The sequence below is a fragment of the Globicephala melas genome, chromosome 9 (genome assembly GCF_963455315.2).
Source record: "Globicephala melas chromosome 9, mGloMel1.2, whole genome shotgun sequence".
Taxonomy (NCBI): Eukaryota; Metazoa; Chordata; class Mammalia; order Artiodactyla; family Delphinidae; genus Globicephala; species Globicephala melas.
In genome coordinates this window covers 41,173,599-41,191,773 of record NC_083322.1, presented here as the reverse complement: position 1 = coordinate 41,191,773, position 18,175 = coordinate 41,173,599, and the positions used below count along the sequence as shown (strand labels likewise).

The 18,175-nt window shown below is 45.9% G+C and overlaps 1 protein-coding gene across 4 annotated transcripts in view; it reads left to right on the top strand.

Annotated features, from left to right (window-relative positions):
• The window catches only part of EEPD1 (endonuclease/exonuclease/phosphatase family domain containing 1), a 241,286-nt gene that overhangs the window by 21,865 nt on the left and 201,246 nt on the right, over positions 1–18,175 (top strand). Inside the window, exon 1 of one of the 4 annotated variants that reach the window (XM_060305419.1) lies at positions 316–395. The exons of 2 other annotated variants lie outside the window; for them this stretch is intronic. The gene's annotated coding sequence lies outside the window, so the exon portion shown is untranslated. Of the gene's footprint in view, positions 1–315; positions 396–18,175 lie in introns of those variants that run through there. One more of the 4 variants, XM_060305421.2, reaches the window with a different exon arrangement.

Here is an 18,175-nt window from a genome sequence, read left to right as displayed (position 1 = left end):
TGCAATAAAGAGTCTATACAAATCGGAAAGGAGATAAGCAGGGTTTGCCTTAGAAAGCCAATGGAAGCAGGAGTCCTTAAAAAGGCACAATGGGGGTGCTTGGGTGGATAAAAGTCAAAACCTTCAGCAGAGCCACCTTGGAGCACTGACTGCTCCTGCAGTGAGGGTGCAAAACACACATCCATGGGCCTTTGTTATGCTGGTCCTTGGCCTGGGAACCTTCTCTCCAGCTTCATCTTTTAAGACTTAGGTTGAGTCAACTCCTTCTGTGCAGTCTTTTCCTGAAAGAGTATTCATTACTTCCTCTTTTCCCAGATTCCCCAGGCATGCCTCTGGTGTGGGACTTGCTGGCTGCTTGATGTGAGCACCTGCCCCATGGACTGGCATTCCTTCAGGTCAGAGTCTGTGTCCTTTCATTTCCATGTCCTCAGGCACCAGCTTCCAGTCTCAAGGCCTGGATATCCCAGGCACATAGTAGATGATCAACAAATGATTTGCAAACAAAATGTTGGTTGAGTTTCTAGAACAGGATGCAGAGTTTGGTGGTTCTCTTGTTTCTTGTTCAAGTTGAAGTTTTTGTTTCTGGATACTTTTTTTCCACCATTTTCTTTTTAATTGGGGTATAATTGTTTCACAATGTTGTGCTAGTTTCTACTGTACAGCGAAGTGGAGTTCCCTGTGCTATACAGCAGTGGACACTCTTTTCTTGTAAAAAACAAACAACAAAAAAACTGATGTCTGGATCCCACTCCCAGGCTTCTGGTACAATTGGTCTGGGTTGCAGCTTGGGCACTGAGAATTTTAAAAGCTTCTCAGATGATTCTAATACACAGTCAGGGCTGGGACCATGATTGTGGTCCAATCTCCATTCCTGAGATTTCTCTTCCATATCTTAGTCTCTCCTCTCACCAGGAAGACCATGTGCTCCTCATTAAACCAGCTGGGGGACAGCCAGCCCCAGCGGCAAGGGTCCAGGGTGAAATGCATGCAAGAACTGAAGGATAAAGACTGAGAGTGAATGTGTGTGTGAGCGTGTGTATGTGTGTACACGTACATGCTACCTGAGTACATATAGTGCACCTTCATGGTAATAGCTGTCGTCATGTATCGATATATATTTTTGAGTCTCATTTTTCTCACCTGGAAAATTAGACTTTTGTCTTAATTTCTAAAGTCTCATTTAATTCTAAAATGGTCAGATTTCACCAGGCGAATGTCCTGGGAGCGGCCACATCACAGTGAGAGCAGAGCGAGAGCAGCCCACAGTGACAGGAGCCTGCAGGGATGGGGGGAAATCATCTATTTGCCTGCAGCAGAGATGAGGCTGGGGTTACATTTGGGGCCACATCTTGGAGGCCTTGAATGCCAGGCTGAGGTGAGTGTGCTTACTGCAACAGGTGATGGGGGTTAGTGAAAGGCCTTATCAAGGAATTAACATGATTGGAGCTGGGTTTCCGAGATGAGTTTGGTGAGGCTGTGCACATGGCTGGAAGGGAGAGAGATGAGCCGGGAGGAGAGACCCAGTAGGAGAGGCCAGTCCGGCTCTAGCTAGGAGGGGAACGGGGCCTGAACTGCTGCGGACCAGGGGCAGAGAGAAGGGACAGATGACGGGGAGGCTGAAGGGGTCCATGAGACAAGACTTGGCCATGGATGGCTGGGAGGAAAGAGAGAGCAAGGAGAGTCAGAGTGACTCCAGCTTTGGAACTGGAAAGGTTGCTTGAGGCCTCTGTTCATCTGTGTTACCAACCAAGACCCCTCTTGAAAGCTGCCTGTCCAAATAGGCCTGGCAGCCTTAGTAGACAGCATGGCAGGGGTTGAGAGCTTGATTTGTAGAGTAATCCAGATCTGAGTTCAACTCCCAGCACTGGCCTTTCTATCTGTGTGCCCTTAGACAACTGACTTAACCTCTCTGAGCCTCAGTTTCCTTATATACAAAAATGTATATTTTAATAAGGTTTTTGAGAGGATTAAATGAGGTTGTAGTTATAAAATGTATATTTATAAAAGGCTTGGCACAAGTATACAGTTGAGAGCTTAGTAAATGTTAGCTGTTAGAATTACTATCTTCTCTCTGGCTCTCTTTCTCTCTCTCTCTCTCTCTCTCTCACACACACACACACACACACACACACACACACACACACACACACACTAGCATTTCAGGGTCTCTTTTCTTTTGCTGTTCTAAAACCTCCAGTTGGACAGGGCAGTGGCCAGGGCACCCATCCTCCAGCTGTGGGCTGCTGAGGGCTCAGATCTGCCCCCCTTCCCTCCAGAGTTGTCCACAGCCCGGCAGAAGCCACCTCCCCCAGGGGTGTCCAACCTGCCTCTCCCACAAGCCCGTCTAATGCCTGACAGCAACAGGGTACAAAAGTGTGGCCTCTGTCTCATGGTGAAGTCAACTCTGTGCTTCAATTCTTACTCCAAAGCACCCTCTGGGAAGGCTGAAGCCAGATGCCAGCTGAGACTATATCCCCTGCCTTACCCTCCCTCTCTCCCTCTCTCCCCTTGTCTTGAAAGCATCCCCCCAATAAAGCAAGTGAATCCCTGCCTCAGACTCTCGGCAGGTTTGGGGAGCATGGCCGATGGCTGACGGTCCTTTGGTTCTCTATTCAGGCTTCCCCTCAGATACTGTCAAGCCTGGGCTCCATGCTGGGGGGCCAGACAGAGCAATCCTTGCTCCCAGCCCAGATGCCTGGATCTCTGGCATGGGAAGGGGAACCAGGTTCCTTCTGGAACAGGAGAGGCATTTAGATAACACTCAAACCATGAAGCACCCAACCCCTCCTCTGACTTCTCCAGGTCGTATTTGTATGTCACCTATGACCCTCTCTGCCCTGTGAAGTTGCTGCTCTGCCCTACCATTGGGCCATGAGCATCCATGGGACAGGAATTGCAGTCGAGTGGTTGCTGCACCCCCAGCGCTCAACGCGGGCCTGCACACAGGTGTGCAGGAAGCATTTCAGGAACTGCATTTACTTGGACTGAAAAACAGTTACAGCAAGATCACCAAAGAGAGCAGACAGTGATGGCCAAAGTGAAGGGTCCTGCAGGGACCCACTGAGATCTGGGCCTGCCTGGTAAGATGGAAGATTCCAAAGAGAAGCAGCTGTCAGTCACCAGGCAGAGTCACAATGCTGCGAGCACTCCATAGGCTCTCATTTAGTTCTTAAAACCTTCCTTGGTATATCTTACCATATCCGTTTTACTGATGAGGTCACTGAGGCTCAGAAAAATAAGTAACTTGACCAATATGAAGTGTAAGAATGTGGTGGAGGTGGATTTCGAGCCCTTGTCCGGCTGTACTCTTTCCATGATCACAGCATCTGAAATGATATTTTGAAGAGTTTGGAGTTGCTCTTCTGGGAATCTGCATCCCTACTGACACGAGCTAGAAAGGACTGGCTGGCAACCGTGTTGGAGACGGACTGCTTGGACGGCTGGATGGAGGTGGGAAAGGAGTTTGGATATGAATACACTCTTTTATTGGGGGACAGCAGAGTCAGGAGCATCACAGTGTGGCTCTGAGGAGTCGAGCGACAGAGGCCGGGCTGATGCGGTGGATTGTCCGGCGAAGGGAGACGCCGGGCTAGATGCCTGATTCACTGAGACCTCCTGGCTCTGGGCAGGCGGGAGCCCCCGGCGCTGAGCTGTGTGACTCTCTCTGGGCTCCATTTCTCATCAGTCAAGGGAGTGGGGTGATTGGAAGGTTCCTTCCAGCTCCGGGTCCCTGATTCTCAATCAGTGAAAGGTCTGATGTTTCCCATCCCTCTTTGCTCCTCTCTGTGTAAATCCTGGGCTGCCGACCAGTGATCCAAGTCCCTCAGCCCAGCCAAGGCGACAGAAAGCCTGACTTTCTCAGCCCTGAAAAGAGCTGACAGGCTGTTCTCTGGGCTCCCCTCTGCAGGGAGCATTGACAAGAGCTGGAAGAGGAGACTGGCATGGGAGCCTTCTTGCGTTGTTCCACAAAGGACCTCTTCTCTTTCCCAGGCATGATGACAAATACTGCTGCTGCCTCTGGCTGTAAGGGCTGGGGTGTGTGGACAAGGTTCCCATGCCTGGGCTCTTAGGAAAATTGCAAGCAAAGAAAAAAAAAACGTGCATGGGCTTTTGGCTGGGCTTTTTTGACTTGATGCCAGATAACCACTGGGTTCAAAATTACATCACTACTGACTCTCTGAGTAATCAGAGTAATTTCTCTGTTTGAGCATCTTGGAAGAATAGCTACCTTGGCAACATATTGTTATCAGTTCCTTAATGATTTGTGCTGAGGAACAGTTTCCTTTATGCTGAAAACCGGTGGCCTAAACGCTGGATCTGGCCAGCTAACCCATCTATCTCTGAGTGGTTTGCTTAGTACTGAGAAATGGAGCTGGGTCTGACAGCCTACTTTGTCTGTTAAGCAGCAAAGGCCAGGCCAGTGGTGCTGGGATTCCCGGTGTCAGCCCCCCTCACCCCCAGCATTGGACTCAGCTGAGCCTCTGGAAAACACAGTCCCTACCCACTGAGGGTTGCTCAGCGCTGCAGGAGGGTCTGATATGACACATCCAGCACTGGCCCCACATGCTGGCCCATCCTTCTGAAGCCACTGGGGCTTCTGTTCCTGGTAGAACAGTGTTCTGTTCACTCTCCCTTGCTTCTTGCTCAGCTCCCTGGATGCCATGCGTTGGCCTCTGTGCTTCAGATGAATTTAAAAAGCAGGCTGGATTATCCAGGGAGGATCTGAAAGGAACTTCTAGAAGATTCACAAAATAGATGGTAGAGAAAGGTGCAATGTGGTTTTTAATGGTAATGCAGCATTGCAGAAAGTGGGAGGGGAGTTGAAGGTGAGGAAATGATGTTCAGAAAGTTGAACTGACAACACAGCTGCTAAGCGGTGAGGCTGGGATTTGAACCTGAGTCTGTGCCTCACTGACCCCTGTAGGAGGTGGTATGGTGGGCTGTCTCGGTGAGAGCTAGTAGAGCCCAGAATGTGCCTTAAAAAAAAAAAAAAAAGAGACTCTGCATAATAGCAACTCTCCCCATGCCTTTGATAATGCAAGGGATCACAAATGCTGTGGAGTGAATGAGTAATAACGTTTTGTCATGTATTATGGGTCTGAGGCCCTCTTACTACATATAAGCTTAGAGAGACAAAGCTGCCCTGATCTCTTCTCCTGACTTTGCTCTCAGGCTTCAGGGAAGGAAAAGCTTTCCAGCTCCGGCAGGCCTTCCTATAGTCTCTGAAATGCTTCCTGCAGGTAGCAGAAAGGCTGCCCAGGCCAGCTTCCCCATCATCTATCTTTGGACAAAAGGAGGTTCCATTCAACCCTCTAAGTCAAGGGAAGGGAAGTCAAAGGGGACTAGAATTATTGGAGGCCAGCTATTTGCAGGGGTGGAGCTATACTTTATACATATAATCTCATTTCTAATTTACTGTAACCCTATAAGTAGATATTATTGTACCCATTTTGCAGATCAGAGCACAGAGGTTCAGAGAGGGCAAAAAATGTGGGCTCATAGAATTAAACTTATTTTTATAGCAGACACCAACACTTATTTTTAGAGAGGAAATGTCTTTATTTGCTTAGATACCTTTATAAACACTTTGGGTGGGAAGTAAGGCCAGAAGGGCAGGAGCCTCAGCTAGGACACAAAGCAGAGGCTCAGCTACCTTCTGTGGGGTAGGAGGCAGGGAGCAGAGAGGAGAGAAGGATGGAAAGAGGGTCAGCAGGATGCTGACAGAGCCTGGGGCTAAGTGATTCCAAGTGCCCAGGGAAAATCTCCAGCTGCAGGTGCCCATGTGCTCCCCATACCTGCTTGAAACCTTGATAGAAAATTGTTTTTATGAGTGGGGTTTCTTTGCAGAAACTGCAGAAATGGGTGTTTCCTTGTCTGCTTCCGTGTGGTGAGGAGCAGGTTCAGCCTGTGTGGAATCAGAACCCTAGAGCTAAGGTGGCCCTGAGAATGGGAGATTCAGGCCCCTCCACGTGCAGTACTGGCATCAGCAGGAATCCTGACCTTCTCTAGAGGATGGAAGGGATCCTAGCAGACCTCAGGGCAGCGGTGTGCTGGAGCTGGCTTCCCTGCACAGCCAGTGCCACACATCCCTTCCCAGAACCCCATTCAGTGGCACTGTCTTAGCTTCACATCTGCATGGTAGGAGTATTTATACCATGGAAAATGGCAAATGCTACAAATCAGGGCTTTTTTTTTTTTTTTGATAGCTGATTGTTGAACATTTACCAGAACACCCCTGCTTCAGGGGGTCAAAAGACCTTTTGACATCTGTTTACCTCCTCTTGCCAGGCTGCTCATCAAATGTTGAAGGAAAGTTAAAAGTTGCAAGTTCTGAAGGTAAGATTTGTGAACTGTTTCCATTTCTGAGTTATGAGAGAGCGATGGCCAGAGTGGGGACATAGAGTGAGAGCTTGTAGGTTTAAAAAAGGAGAAGGGGGGAAATGCTACAAATGATTGCCTTTTGCATGGGAGACTGGAATACTACTCAGCAATAAAAAGGAATAAACGATTTGATACCTGTTATAATTATGCTGAGCGAAAGAAACCAGATGGAATATGATTTTATTTATATGAAGTTCTAGAAAAACAAATCTATAGTGACAGAAAACAGATCAGTGGTTGCCTATGAATGGGGGTGCAGTACGGGTAGGGAAGAGTGGTCAGGAGGGATTACAAAAGGGTATGAAGAAATTTGGAGGAAGTAATAGATATAGTCACTATCTTGCTGTGGTGATGGTTTCATGGATGTATACATGTCAAAATTTACCAAATTGCACACTTTAAATATGTACAGGTTATTGTATGTTAATTACACTTCAGTAAAGCCGATTTATTTTAAAGCATGATTTCATACTGATGCTGCCAATTCTAATCCAACACGACCAACTTCATTATAGCTCTTCCCCTTTCATTATTTGTAATATTTTTCTCTGATAGTGAGAAATATGGCTCTCATTATTCACAGTAGAGTTATATATTTGTTCAATCCGAGTATACACATAAAGTAGTTTCAGAATTGCCAACCCATGGCGCTGTGAGACACACTTTTACGAACCAGGCTACAGCATTTATATAAGGTTCTATTTGTCTTCGGTCTTACTACCATATTCATCAGGATACTGTTTTCTGAAGTCGTGTTAAGGTCCTTCCTTCCCCATCGCCTTCAGTGTGATTATAATATTCACCTGAAATGTTGTTAGGTTTGTTTGTTGCTATTTGTATTCCTTTTTGGGTTAATCCCATATTCTGGTTGGATTTAAGTGGAGGAGGAGAGGGGTACTTGAAGCATTCCATGATTCTAAGAGTCAAAGTTCTACAAAAAGTATATTGAGAGAAGTGATGCTTCTTCCTCATCCCTTCTCACCTATCCCATTTCCTTCCTCCTTTCACCCCAGTTTCCATCCATGCCCTGTAGGTAACCAATCTCTTTACTTTCTGGTTTATCCTTCCTATATTTCTTTTGCGCCAATGAGCAGATACATGTGTATTTTGCTCTATCCCCTTCTGTCTCATGCTAGACATGTTCTATGGCGCTTGGCTTTTTTCCTGAACTGTATGTCTTAGGAATCACTCCAAATCATTTTGTAGAGATTTTTCTGCCTCATTTTTCATAGCTGCATAGCACTCCATTGTGTGGATGTACCACAGTTTATTCAACCACTCTCCTATACATAGGCATTTAGGTTGTTTCCAATGTTTTACAATTACAAATAATACTATTTTGAGTAACCTTGTTCATATGTATTTTCATGATGTTGGAGGTATATCTTCATGGTAGATTCCCAGTAGTGGGTCAAAGGGTAATTACACATGTAGTTCTGTTAGTTATTGCCCAATATTCCTCCATGGGGTCATGTCAATTAGCATTCCCACCATGCATGAGTTCCTGTTTACCCACAGTCTTGCCTAGAGAATGTATTATCATGCCTTTCAATTTCTGTTAGTCTGGTAAGTGAGAAATGGTATCTGTGTTTTAATTTACATTTTTCTAATTTTGAATGAGGTTAGTCGTTTTTTTTCATTTGAGGACCACATTTATATCCTTTTTGTGTGAATTGTCTGTTTATGTCCTTTCCCAGTGTTCTGGTTTTTGGTCCCTCAATTTTTCTGAGTTATTTACGTATTAAGGATATTAATCCCTTGTCTGTGCTACATGTCACTAATATTTTCTCCCAGTTTGTTAGCTGTCTTTCAACTTTGTTTACAAGGTATTTTGCCATGCAAATTTTTTTGTTTTTATGTCATCAAATCTATCAATCTTTTCTTGCCTCTGGATTTTAAATCATAGATAACTTTTATTCTGTGCCAAGATTATAGAGAAATTCACCCTGTTTTCTTCTAGTAATTGTATGGTTTCATTTTTTATGTTAAGATCTTTCAACCATTTGGAGTTTATTCTTGTGTGTGGTGTAAGATATCCTACTAATATTATTTTTCCTACATGGCTACCCAGTTGTCCTAACATTATTTCTTAAAAAGCTCCATCTTGACTCCAGTGATTTGAGAGATGGCTCAACTCCATTTAGAGGAATAAAATAATAATATTATTAACTATTTAAAGCAAACAAAACTAATATTATTAACTGCTAACGGTTTCCCCAGGATTTACTGTGTTAAGAGAAATACAAGCACTGTCTCAATCTTCACAATCCAATAGACAGTTAATATCAGCAGCCCCATTTTACAGGTTAATAAACTGAGGCTCTATAAGGTAACTGATTTAATAACTGTCACACAGCTGATGAAATAAAAACCCAGATCTGTCTGCCTCTTACCCATTCTCTAGAAAAAGCTTAATCTGGAAGTTAGGCCATTTGTGTATCTATTATCAAAGCCCATTATTCATCATCTTGAACTCATAGCTATTAACTCAGGCCACATGCATTTTGGCTGAGGTCGTACTGTTGGTCCTGTTGATTGGCGCATTCTTGAGATGAGTGAGGACAGCTGCCTCATTTAGAACAGCAGACTGTGAACCCCTCAAACCTACTGAGGACTTGCCTCTCAGTATGTTTATTCTAGTGGAGTAGGCTAGACAAAAACAAACTAACAATAAAGTATCACAAGTGACAAGTCCTTTAATGAAAGTAAAATCGGGTGCTTAGTGGCCAGGTGGTCCTTTAGATGGATGATCAGGGAAAAGCTCTCTGGGAAACATACATGTAAGCTGGGGCCTGAGAGACAAGAAAGGTCAGGCCATGGGCATATGTAGAGGAAGAGTGTTCCAGGCAGAAGGACAAGCAAATTCAAAGGCCCTGAGTCAGGACCAAGTTTGATGCACTGGAAGAATAAGATGAAGGCAAGCATGGCTGGAGTAGAGAGAGGAAAAGCCACAATAATAGAACATCAACAGAGGCCATATCATGTAGGGTGTGTGATTAGGATACAAAATTTCCTCGTACAATGGGAAATCTTGGGTGGTTTAAATCCAAGGAGTGGCATCAGTTTTGTTTTTTGTACATATGATTCTGGAAGATCTGTAGAAAATGGACTGTGTGGGGCTAGAAGCTGGGAGGACAGTTAGGGCTTTTGCAGGAATCCAGGCTAGTGATGGTGAGGACCCAGGTTAGGGTGCTACCAGTGGAGATGGAAAAAATATCTCGAGACTGAGTCAGCAGGAATCCTTAAATGATTGGGTGTGAGGGGAGAGGGAAAGTTAGTGGGTGGATGATGGTGGTACTTGCCAAGATGGGATAGGCTGGAGGAGAAGCATTTTTAGGGAGGATGGGAGAATCAGTAGTTCAGTTTTGACTTGTCAAATTTGGCATGCCTACTGGATATCAAAGTGGAAAAGTGGGCAGATAGACATGAATTTGGAATTGGAGAAAGTAGATGAGCTGCAGATGCAAATGTGAGAGTTGCTGCCAAGTCAAGAGTATTTAAAGTTATGAACTGAATGAGATTATCCAAAGAAAGTATGGAGATTATGCCTAGAACTGATCTCTCAAGGGGAGATAAACTTCTAGGAGTTCAAATAAAAAATAATGCAGCAAATGGGACAGAGAAAGAGTTCAGTGAAGTAAGATGGAAACCAGAACAGTGGTATGAGGAATGTTTCAAGAAGGAAAGAGTAGTGTGGAATATTGATAAGGGGTTGCATAAGATGAGAACCAAAAAATAACTGATAGATTTGTCAAGCTAGAGGTCATTGATGATCTTGACAAAAGCCGCTTCAGGGGGCTTCCCTGGTGGTGCAGTTGTTGGGAGTCCACCTGCCGATGCAGGGGCCACAGGATTGTGCCCCGGTCCGGGAAGATCCCACATGCCGCAGAGTGGCTGGGCCCGTGAGCCATGGCCGCTGAGCCTGCGTGTCCGGAGCCTGTGCTCCGCAACAGGAGAGGCCACAAGAGTGAGAGGCCCGTGTACCATAAAAAAAAAAAAAGATGCTTCAGGGACATGTGGGGCTGGAAGACCAACTGGAGTGGGTTGAGGAGAGAATGCAAGGGAAGAGGTGGAGACTTAGTCAACTCCTCTTAGAAGTTATGCTGTGAGGGGGAGCTGAGAATTTGTGGGAACAGTTAGAGGGGAATGGGAGGGGCAAGGAAAAGTTTATCTAAACACTAGAAATACTGGTTTGTCGAATGTGCCTGGGAATGGACCAGTAGCAAGGAGGAAGGGAGAGAGGTCCTGAGATAGTGAGAGGTGACGGGCTCCAGAGTTGATGGAGCACAGTTGGCCAGAGGAAGGAAGGCAGAGATGATGGATTTAGATGCAGTTAGGGTACATCTGGGTTTATCTGGAGACAGGAAATGAGGAAGGGAGTCCCTGTCGGATTACTTGTTCTGTGGGGCATGGGCTGAGGTCAGCCGCTGAGATAAGGGGAGAGATGGAGGCAACTTCGTGGAAGCAGGACTTGACGGGGGCCTTGAAGAACTGAGATGGGAGATGGAAGGAAAGGCTGTGCTAGGTGACGGGGCAGGAGCAAAGGCAGAGAGACTGGACTGGACTTAGCTCACCCCAAGACTGAGGAAACCAGCTTGAGTGGAGCAGAGGCCCTGGGGGAGCAGTACGAAGAAATCAATGGGGGCTGCAGGAGGGTCAGTTCCAGGAGGACCCCAAAGCACCAGAGAGGCTGACCCATATGGAGAAAAGTGAGAATCTCATTGACTTTGGGGCTGGAAATGGCCTGGTGCAAGTGTGTCTGAGCAGGTGGACCCGTGTCAAGGGCTGAGGCAGCGTCTCAGGATGGGCCGGGGGGCGGGTTGCCTCCAGAATGAGAAAGAAGGAAGTGTGAGACACTTCAAAGGAAAGTCTACAGGATATGTGAATTAAATACCTCCCTCCCAGCCCTCCATGGCCCCAGTTGCCCAGGACTGAAACCGGAGCGCACCCCAACCCCAGGTCCTGTCTGTCTCCAGGCTCTGCTTCTGCCTCCCTTGGTGTCTCCGGCTGCTCTTCAGCTCCCTGTAGCGCCTTTCTTCAGACCCCCATCACCTGCCACCTGTCTGCCCCTATTCAATTTCTCACCCCCACCCCCACCAAGGTGAGCTTCCTAAAACCCAGACCCGATCATGCCGTGCACCTGCGTATAACAATGTATTCGCCCTTCTCGTACCTTCTCCCATCTTATAGGATCTCTTAAGAAACGCTGGCAGCTCTATTTAGCAAAAGACAAGGTCTGTGTTCTGAAATTCCTAAGAAAAACATGAGGATTAGTTTTTCAATGTAAAGTTACACTCTCATTGTGAAAGTCATTTCCCATTCATGGGACCAATACGTACATTTATCTCTGAAGCTCTGAGCATGTTCCTAACATGCTCCATGCTCCTAGAGTGTTCCTAACATGCTCAGGTGAAGGAGGGGGGTTCCCTTTTGAAAAGTCACTATACCATGTTCCTAGAGCTTTCGGTTTGGCTACCAATTAGAATTTATGTATTCACTCATTCATTCATTCAACAAATATTCATTCAACAAATATTTGTTCATTCAACAAATATTTGTTCATTCAACAAATATTTATTAAGTATCCACTGTGTGCAGCCCTGGGAGGAGACAGTGGAGGCAAGACGACCTGGTCCCTGCTCTGCCTTCCTGTGGAGGGAGACTAACAGTGAATGAGAAACACATGAGCAAGGTCATTTCTCATGAAAGAAACAGGGAAATATGATCGTTGTTTGGGAGATTGAAGGCAAACGTCTCTGTGCAGAGGGGATATTTGAGTCGACAAGGGAAGGAGCCAACTGTGCCAACCACTGGGGAAAGAGCGTTCCTGGCAGAGGGAACAGCAGCTACAGGAGAAGAACTTGTAGGGAATAGGGCATTCTGGCTACTGGATGGAGAATGTGATGTTAAACATTCAACGGGGGAAGCAGCCACTAAATCTGCAGAGAACAGTGTTGGCAGAAGATGGAGAAGGAAAACTCTACTACTTTCAAGAAAGTAATTTAAATCTGGAGACTATCACCTCTGAAAAAGGAGTTCCTTCTACACTTTCTTTACAAGAAGGCCAGTGCCTTGGACACCGACATCCAATGTCAGTGAAGCTCTGTGGCCAAGGGTGCTTGTTGGACGACCGGGGTGGGACTTCTGACCCTGAAAGTGTCCTGGATGAGCAACCTTAAAGCAAGTCACCTATTCTCTCCAAGCCTCAGTTTCCTCATCTGTACAGTGGGAATAATTACAATCCTACCTCAGGATTATATGAAATAATTCATGTAAATATCATAATCACTTAAACGCTAGCTATTATTATAATGATCCCTTTGAGAAAGAAAACTTCTACAACAACAAACGTGTTGTCCCACATTTTGTTAAAAATGCTTCAGCATTCTGCTCAATTCCTGTGTCAAACCCATTTTCCACTTTATGAGTAATCTCTAAACCCTTGAAATAGTGTGAGTGTTAGAAGTGAACTTTGTTTTTGTTGTGGTAAAAATGTTCCCCTTGCTTTTAATTGGTTTGAAAGGCAAAGGTGACGGAGAAGGGCACGGGGAGCTAGGAGCAGGCAAAGGAGAGGGAGGAGGTAATCCTGAGCAACTGCTGACTGTCGGTGCCACCGACGGCACTGGGAATCGGAAATGACAGACTACTTCCTGTGCGGCCTCAGTCCCATCACTGACAGGGAGCACTTTAAAACTCTGCATTTAAAAGAGGATAAAAAATGGCAGTCTGGAAGCATTTTTAACACAAGAGCTGATTCCTCGGCAGAATCTAGCTTGTCAAAGATGAAGGCAAAACAGGAAGCAGTTAGGTGACCTCTGCGTTCAGATGAGAATACTCTGGCATCCCTGGATTTCACGTTAAGAAATCAGGCCTTTACCCCAGACTGCAAAGAAACTTGAGTAAAATGCAATCTGCGGAAGGGTGTGATACACAGAAACATATCAGCACAAGCTTCCTTTTTTTCAGCTTTTTACTTTATATTGGAGTGTAGTTGATTAACAATGTTGCGTTGGTTTCAGGTATACAGCAAAATGATTCAGTTATACACATCCATGTATCTATTCTTTTTCAAATTCTTTTCCCATTTAGGTTGTTACATAATATCGAGCAGAGTTCAGCTTCTGAGCAGCAGTTTTAAATCAACAGTGGCCCAAACTTGAGTTTTGTGCCCTCTTGGTAGATGAACTTTTTCTCACTCCCCCAGTTTTTGTATAAAATCAGTCAAATCTCTGGGCTTCCAAAAACCTTTGCCCTTGTCAAATCTCCCAGTCATGGTTATGTAATGAGTTGGAGAAATTCTATTCCTCTTGGAGAAAATACTATACATTTGGAAAGAAATTGTTGGCTCTGCCTCTTAGTAGGGAGAGTAAGGCCCCAAGGACATGGCCAAGCACTGAAGATTGTTGCTGAAGTAAAAGGGACCAGAAGGGGTCTAAGTCCCTCCTGAGAGGGGAGGGGAGGACAGTGAGGGAAGGAGTGGGCATGGGAGCCGATTCCTGCCCCACACACTTTAATATTCACTCAAGGGGCTAACTTCAGGGCACGCTTGGTGCAAGTGGGGTTTCAATTTTACAGGGTAGAAATTGGTGAAGGGGCTAAGCCTTGCAGTGGATGATGTAAGCAGAACAGAAGCAGGACAGACCCTGAGCTGGAGGGACAGGGAGGCCTTGCTGGAGTCTGGATTACAATTATCCATGGGCCATATCTGCCCTCCCATTAGCACCTCTGATTACATGTGAAGCCCCGCTCAAGAGTCTGAGCTGCAGACAGATGGTTAGACAGGCCTGGCTTCCTGGAGCCAGTTGTAGGGACTATAAGATTATCATCCACTACTACCCCACGGCCCTTGGCTAATCAGAGCCCCATCTGCTTCAAGTCAACACTCCCATTTTCAGATACATTTAAAGCAAACTTCGAGTTCACCCCAGAGACATGTAGAACATACTGTTTGTGTTTGAATTAGGGCTGGAGTCATTATTCAGTGAGGTATAGAGACCAACCTCCTTCCGAGGGCTTCCAAGACCCTATTAACCTTTCATGGGCTGTGTCTCCCACAACACCAACTCAAGGCTCACCCTCCATTTTCATTTCCAGGGAACCACAACCTGGTCCTAGTCACTGAGGTCAGTCAATGAGAATTTAGAATCCTAGATCGGTTGTGTGTGTATATGTTTGTAAAGTATTACATTTATTTGATAGAAATATTGATGAGCATTTTTAGTGCTTGCTTCTTTCTAATTCTGTTGGGTTGGCCAAAAACTTCGTTCTTTTAAGTAAAGACACATTTTTCATTTTTACCAAGAACGTTATCGAACACCGAATGAACTTTTTGGCCAACCCAGTATTTCATACCTGAATCCCTGTGCTGGCTTCACTGCTTCAAATGAGGCGATGCATTTCAAATTAGGGATGGTACTTGAGTGCCAAGCAAGGAAAAAGTCACAATTAGGGACACAATTAGCCTTCTCCTTTGATCATTACCATTTCCCCAAAATCCTTCCAGCACGTAGGACACAGTCAGCTGAAAAGAGAGATTCACGTTTGACACTAGGTTCTAATACCTAGAGGCATTTCTAATACATGGAGGTACTTGGAGGGAGCTGTTCTAGGATAAGGAGTCTTCCTGTTGAGTTTCCAGTTCCACAGAAAGTCAGACTTGCTTGATTCCCAGGCCTGGGGCAGAGGTGAATGTGACTAGGGAAGGAGGCACATACCTTTGCAGGTCAGGTATGACTATCCTGAGTTCTGTGGGCCCAGAAATAAAGGGTACCCACAGGTGGTTTCCAAAGGGCAGAAAGAGAAGCAAGTCTTCAACCCAAGCATATGGGATTGGTGGAAAAACTTTAATTATCGGTAGCATCTTCCTGAGGTTAAACGTGGAAACCATTAGCATTTGAGGCGATCATGCTCCTGAGGGGGTGGAGGGAGGGTGGTAGAAACAATGCAATATGGTGGCAGGATAAGACCAAGAAGAGAGATAGCCAGTAGGGGGCGCCCTTTTGGTTAGATATGGCTGATGGTCTCTAGGGACACTGGGTGGACTCTGACAGTCAAGTTTTAAAGTTTTCCTGTCCTGCCTTGTAATCCTCTTTTGTCACTCTTAATCTTCAGTAAAGTTTGCTGAACACAAATATCTTGTAACAATTGTGTTTGAGGGAATAAAGAAAAGGACCTCTTCCTTTACTTAGGAATATCCTTAGGGATGGGGCTGACCTGGAAGATGGGCCCAGCACAGAAGAGCCTACATCATCAACAGATGCCTAGACAGTCAGAATCTGGAGCAGTGGCCCAGAGAGAGAGGTGACGAGCAAACCTCAAACTTAGACATTCCTTTTGGCTTTTCGCTCCCTCTTCCCATCATCCTATCCTCCCTGTCTCTCTTTTAATTTATACTCCATTTTGTTCTCTCCTTGAAGAATGAAGGTACTAGACGTTAGACCTGAAAGTAACTTCGGCAAAATCTGGAAGCAAACTCTGGGCTCCCCTTTCTCCTCATTGTGCTAGATGGTCTTGGTGTCGCCTTCCCGCTGAACAGTCCAAGAGCAAGAAGAGTCTATGCTGATTTCGCAAGAATAAATAGTTGTGGTTCAAATAAATCTCTTGCTCAATTTTTCGGATCTGGAGGTTTTGCCACATGACTGTTCCAATGCCAAGAATTCAATGAGATCTTCCTCTCATCCTTTCAGATTTTCAGGAAGATAATTCAGCTCGGTGCTGGTTGCCAGACTGACAGCCTTAAAAACAAGAGGTGACATCCAATCTGGACAGAGCCTGTGCCCACTGTCTATTTTTAGGGAAAAGATTATTCACCCATATGGCCAGCTAGGAATAGAGCATTACTGGGGCTGGGGGGTGAGGTACAGACTTAGAACAGCCTTGACTCTAAATCTCCTCTCAGGGGGTGGGGGGTGGCTGGAGTCTGGAAGGGACAGGAATTGTTCTGGGTTTAGGGGGGTGTGCAATGCAGAGTTTCCCGAAAACAATCCAGCATTTTGCAGGGTGATAAAAATAATCCTTCTTCTAAAGATAGCCCTCTTAGAAACCAGAGGCCTGGATTTAATTATAGTCACTTTATATTGACCATGTACCGAGGTACCAAGGCCCAAGCTTGGTTCTTTGCAATATTATCTGCTGTAACCCTGCTCCAGACCCATGAGGCAAGCATTTCCCGCCACACAAATGAGCACACTGAGGGTCTAAGCAGGAATTCAAAGCCAGTGTGTCACTTAGCCTCAGTTGTTTCCATTTTCTTCAGATCTCCTGGGCCAGAGGCTCCCAAACCTGGTTGCATATCAGAATAAATGGAAGCACTTTAAAAAACATTACAAATTCCTGGGATTTACCCCAGTCCTGGTAAATCACGGTTTGGGGCAGGGACACATTTTTTTTTTTTAAGTTCCCAAGATGATTCGGTTGCACAGCCCTGCTATCCAAGATTCAGACTGGGTGATTCCAGGAGTGCTTGGGGAATTCCAGGAATGCCACCCCTCATTCTTTCAGTCTTGAGCCCTAAGTGTCCTCTGGCTACCCTGGGTTTCTCTGAGTTCCTCCACTGAGCCTAATTCCCTCTGACCTCAGAACTTTTCCCTCTGCTTGGAAGGCTTCCCATCCCCTCTGCTTCCCCCTCACATCTCAGTGTCATCACCTCCTGGAGTCAGCCCTGGCCACATGGACAGGGAGACGTGCCTCTGCTCTTTTCTCTCTGAACACATCATGGTCTGTAATTACATATCATGTGAAGTTTGAAAATTAACGTTGGTTTCACCTGTTAGGTGGTAAGCACCATAAGGGCAGGGGACTACGTCTGTTTCACTCAAAATTGTACCTCCTGGGCCTTATACATTTGAGGGAGGGAGGGAACGAGTGAACGACCTGAGATGAGGGCAGAAGAGGAGGGTTCTAGCCCTGGTTCGGTGCCAATTTGCTGCACAACAGTCTGGCAAGCTACTCCTCGTCTCTGAGATTCCGTTTTCTCCCCTGATAAACAAGGGCTGGATTAGACCCATCGGTGTCCCATCTCACTAAGTGTCAGAGTCGCTAGGGAGCTTGGGTCAAGTGGAGCCCAGCTGTCCTTCAGCAAGTCTGGAGTGGGCCTGGGTCTGCATTCTAAATGAGCCCCCAGAGGTGCTGATGCAGGGGGTTCTCGGGGGTGGGATGGGGGGCACATTTTAATAACAACTGGGTTGGGTAAATTCTGAGGTCCTTTCTAGCTCTGACATTTTGTCATTTATTCAGTTAGCAAACAGCTCTTGTGATCTGGGTGTGAGGAAGACAAAGGGGACTGAGAAAAAAGTGTGACTTCTCAGAACTTGCATTCTTCACATGGCCACCAGGCAATGCTGTCCGTAAGAGGCAGAGTAGAGACCTTGGTTGCCATTTTCTTCGTAACTCACCATACTTGGAATCACCACTTTTTAATATAAGGAATGCAGTACAATGTACTCCATGTTAAAAATATCCTGCAAATACTGAACTGTTCTCAGAAGACTCCAGATAGTGTTCAGGACCTCCAAATGCCTGAGACCATCCTTGCAATGAATGGAAATTCTGGGAGAGGGGGAAGGCCATACAATTCTCTCTCTCTCTCTCTCTCTCTCTCTCTCTCTCTCTCTCTCTCCTCTCCCCTTCTTTTAAAAAATTATAAAACAATGGGACTTCCCTGGTGGTGCAGCAGGTAAGAATCCGCCTGCCAATGCAGAGGACATGGGTTCGATCCTTGAGCTGGGAAGATACCATATGCCTCAGAGAAACTAAGCCGGTGAGCCACAGCTACTGAGCCTACACTCTAGAGCCT